This window comes from Mus pahari, chromosome X, assembly GCF_900095145.1.
Source record: "Mus pahari chromosome X, PAHARI_EIJ_v1.1, whole genome shotgun sequence".
NCBI classification, from domain to species: Eukaryota; Metazoa; Chordata; class Mammalia; order Rodentia; family Muridae; genus Mus; species Mus pahari.
Window position 1 is genome coordinate 28573618 of NC_034613.1, and position 5067 is coordinate 28578684.

Here is a 5067-nt window from a genome sequence, read left to right on the forward strand (position 1 = left end):
GAAGAAGAAGAAGAAGAAGAAGAAGAAGAAGAAGAAGAAGAAGAAGAAGAAGAAGAAGAAGAAGAAGAAGAAGAAGAAGAAGAAGAAGAAGAAGAAGCACACAGTATTACTATGTCTCCTTGCTGCTTGTGGTAGCTTGCATCACTTGCTTTAGGGGTATCTTCTGGGTTTCCCTGCTCAAAATGTGTTAGTTTTTCTTTTAGAATTAATGGTTTGTTGGGCAATGGCTTCAGACTATGTAAATAGTCTATTTTTCCACCATATTTTACCCACTAGTCCTTTGATAATCTTTACCAAAATTGATTAGTACCGTGACACTAGCTAAATGACGACTTCCTACTTCTGACCTTCCTTCATGTATTAATTAGCATTCTATTGTGAAAAGAGTTTCCCCTTTTTTGGACTGGTGAGACACCTCAGCAATTAAAAGTGCATATTTTCTTGGAGAGAACCCATGTCTGGTTACCATCAATCACTTTGGATGGTTCAGAATGACCAGTAACTCCAGCTCAAAGGATCTTTATGCCCCTTTCTGGCCACTTTAAACACAAACATACCCCCACATGATCTCAGATAAAAATAAACTAAATCCATTTTTTTTCCTTCTCCTGATATATGGAATCAACTGTTTAATTAAATAACCACACAGTTGATAAAAGAATATATTGTCACAATTTTAAAGTTGAATTTTTCACATTAAATGTGGTGTGGAAAAGTAATGGCTATTTATAGATGATATACCATGTTTTTTCACAAATCTCTCCATTTTTCATTTGTGCTTTGGAACCTTTCTCCAACACTTTGATGAGTTCTTTGCATGCTCAGAATTCTAATCTTCTCTCTGTCATGCAACCTGCAAATATTTGCTTCCTGATTTTGTTTTCTTTTAGTTTTTCTTTGTTTGTATGTAGTTAGGTTTGGGAGGAGATATGGTGTTTTATCTCCCAGGTGGCTTCAAAGTCAAGAACTCCTTGCCTCAGTCTCTGTAATATTATAACTGCCCAGTTTTTTTTTTTAAACACTGATTGTAAAGGGGCTTTCTATCATGCAAATTTCATAATGATAATAATAGTTATTTGCCTTTTACACTATGTGGATATTTTTAGCAATGATACAAACTAAGAGTACAACCGAGCATGGTGGCACAGACCTGTAATTCCAGCACTGGGGCCTAGAGAGATGGCTCAGCTGGTAAAGGCACTTGACCCAAAGCCTGACAGTCTGGGTTCTGTCCTTGATATCCACAGATCTCCACACACATGATGCCTCCATATGCATGCTGTCATGTGTACACACACACACGTGCACTTGCATGCAAAGTAAATTAATAAAGAAAAGCAAACTTTGCATAAAACCAGATAGTGGTACTTATTATACTGCTATTCACTCCACACTTTCAGAGGAAATGAAGACCTTGTTCAAGTTGTGAAATCAATTTTTATCAAACTTTAATTACTAATCGTGTTTTAGAATTATTTTCCATGTAACAAAACAGGAAGCACACATGATGTATGTGCCAGACTCCCTCATGCAATGATTGTCTCACTTGTAAGCCGAAATCGGCACTTTAGAAAACAAACATAAAAATAAAAGGTTTTATTTTAAGTTGTATTGTATGTGAATGGGTATTTTGCCTATACGCATTGTGGGGATCACTTGCATTCTTTGTGCCTTCATAGGTCAGAAGAGGGCATCAGATTCCTAGAGCTGGATTTTACAAACAGTTGTGTGATGCCGTGCAGGTGCTGGGAATCAAACCCAGGTCCTTTGGAGGAGCAGCCAGCACTCTCAACTGCAGAGCCAGCTCTCCAGACCTCTATTTTTTGTTTTTATGTAAAATAACTGTGCATATTAAATAAGTTCTTGTTTTGTTTTTCTTAAGGGGGGTATATTTCAAGACAGGGTTTCACTGTATGGCCCTGGCTGTCCTGGACCTTGCTCTGTACACCAGGAGGCCTAGAACTCATAGAGATCCACCTGCCTCTTCCTTCCAAGTGCTGGGATGAAAGGCATGTGTTACCACTGCCCGGCTGGAACATTTTTTTACTCCATTTAAATTAATTTCACTTTTGTATGGGAGAGTTGGAATTTTATTAGGAGTATTTTGGTATGTGAAAAAATTGGATTTCTCTCTTATGAAGAATATGCTGGGTAATGCAATGTCCAAAATATAAGTACAGTGTAATTTTTTCTGATGAGAATCCCATTAAACAGAATATATCTGGGTCCTATATTTTTAAGTTTTAAAAATTCACTTTACATTGCACCCTCTAGGTTTACCCATGTTGTCACAAATGACAGCATGTCAAGCTTATGGCTGAGTCTTATTCTATTGTGTACATGTACCATGATTTCTTTGTCAAACTGAAAACTTTTCCATACAGAAAAAAAATCAACAGAAAAAAGATACAACCTACAATGAAATATTTGATAAAGAGCTAATATCCAGAATATGGAAGTAGTTCTAAATGCTAAGTAGAAAAAAACAACACAGATAACTCGATGTAAAAAAAATTATATAGCAGACTTTAACAGAAATTTCTCTAATACCAAAAATGCTCAGTGTCACTACTCACTGGGGAAATGCAAATCAAAACCACCTTGCACCTGGCAGAATGACTTTATCAAAGGGGCAGGAATAGGTCAAGTGAATAAAGACTGCTGGGACTGAGTAACTGGGAAACAAATTAGTGGTCATTCTAGGAAACAGGGCTCATGTGTACATTGCCAAAGGGAAGGATAACGGAGGAGATGGAGACTGTTTCCAGAGCACCTGACACCCTGCCTCCTCTGAAGCCACTCTGCCCTTTCCTTTGTGTGCATTATCATATTGCCTAATTGTAATAGGACTGCAATTAAACAAACTCTGGGTTAAACAAACAGCTAAAGATTTAAAAGACTACCGTGATTACTTAAATATTTACGATTCATTTGGTATTAAATTTCTCAAAGTAAAATATTAAAATCGAATATTAATGGGGAAAACAGCTGGTGCTGAATATTCAAGCTCCCAGAGGAACATATTAATGAATCATTTCTAAAGCGAGACAGTTTCGTGCTTAATCTGTTCAAGGGATAGGAACACAGTCTTTTCTCAATTATAGTTTTCTAAAATGAATATAAATACATCATTAGTCAGTTCCCAAAATGGAAATGGCCCTTTGACATTACAATAATAAATGTTTGTTGGAAGAAATTTAGGCATTAACCTAGTCTGGAAAGAAGAAATGAGATACGGAGTTTCAATTTTGCAAGATTAAAAATGTTCTAGCAGGGAGATGAGTTACAGCTCAGTGGCAAGGTACTTGCCTAATATGTGCAAGGCCACCAGGACTGAAAACCAACAAAAACAATGCTCTGTGGGATAGCTGTGGTGATGGTTACATGACTATGGGAATATATGACTATGGGCATTTAATGTCACTGAACTGGCCACTTACAGTGAATAAATTAGTAAAAATTTCATAGTGCACATTTTATCACAATTTTAACAACATTTATTTCAAAAGGACCAACAGTTTGGACGTAAAAAAATGATGTATGATATCATAACCTTGAGGCCAGTCTAGGCTATATGGACTAATGGGAGGAGGGAGGAAAACAAGCAGACATACTGGAGAATCGGAGGGACAGAGAAAGAAAGAGTAGGACAAAGACGAAAATATCACCCTCTGGTCCCAATGCATATGTTATCATGTAGAATCTCTCCTTCTATCCATCCATCCCCCCATTCATTCATTGACTAGGTAATTATCAGATTCCAACAATATGAAAAGCATGTCTTGGTGCTAAGAATAGAACAAAAAAAGCTCTTTTGGTGCTTTTATTTTTTTAAAGATTTATTCACTTTTTATTTTTGTGCAATGTATATGTGTCTGTGTGACTCTGTCTCATGTGTGGGTGTGCTCATGGAGACAAAGGAAAAGTGTCAGGTCCCCTGGAGCTGGAGTCACAGGTGATTATGAGCTGCCCAATATGGGAGTTGTGGACTGACTGAACATGGGTCTTCTGTAAGAGTAGCAACTGCTCTTAACTGCTGAGCTACCTCTCCATCCCCCCGGGAGCTAAGCTTTAATGGGAGAAACAGAATATAAACAAATTAATAATAGACAAGTATGAAATATTTCAGGTAGTAAATGATGTAGAAAAATAAGACAGAAAAGATGGAGAGATTGTAACTTTTTTTTTTTTTTTTTGAGTGCTGGGGTTCAAATCAAGAGCCTCAACTACTCTAGACACGTACTTTAATGGGTAAATTAGTCCTCAGCCCAGGAGTCCTCCAAATCTGTGGGCTTCAAACAAACATAGATCAAAAGTATTCCCAAAATATTGTATCTAGCTTGGCATAGTGATACATACATGCATCATCCCAGCCCTAGGTACATAAGTCAAAAGGATCACAAGTTTACAGACCGTTCTGAACTACATAGAGAGACCCTGTTTCAAAAATAAAATATTCTGGTTGTCAGCCTTGCCTTTAACAGGTAAGCCATCTCTCAAATCTCTCTAAAATAAAGCAAAATGAAATGAAATACAAAAAAAACTGGAGAAAGCACTCCATTGCTACTTAAAAAAAAAAGCTATACTTCTTTTGTCGTTATTTTCTAAGCAATATATTATAACTACTCTTTAACTAAAAGTTCCATTACACTAAGTATTATAAGTCATGGTGGGGATGAAGTTGAAGTACACAAGAGGATTTTCATATCTATATATTGACACTGAATCTCAGGACATCCGGGATTTGGGTGTTCTTTGAGAGTTAACCAACCAGTCCAGTGCACACTAAGGGATGACAGCATGAGAAATGATTCTATGATTTTTTTTAAAAAGGCATTTGGATACAACTCTGAACAAAAAGTAAGAGCAGGCCATGTAGACAGCTGGAGTGATAGTTTTAAGTAGAAAATTAAGTCATAGGACTTGGACTTAAAAGGATCTCTCTGGTTGCTATGTTGAGATTAGACTAAAGGAAGTCAAGGAAAGAATTAAGACAAAATTAAGAAGCCATCACAGACCAGTGGTGGTGCACGCCTTTAATCCCAGCACTCAGGAGGCAGAGGCAGG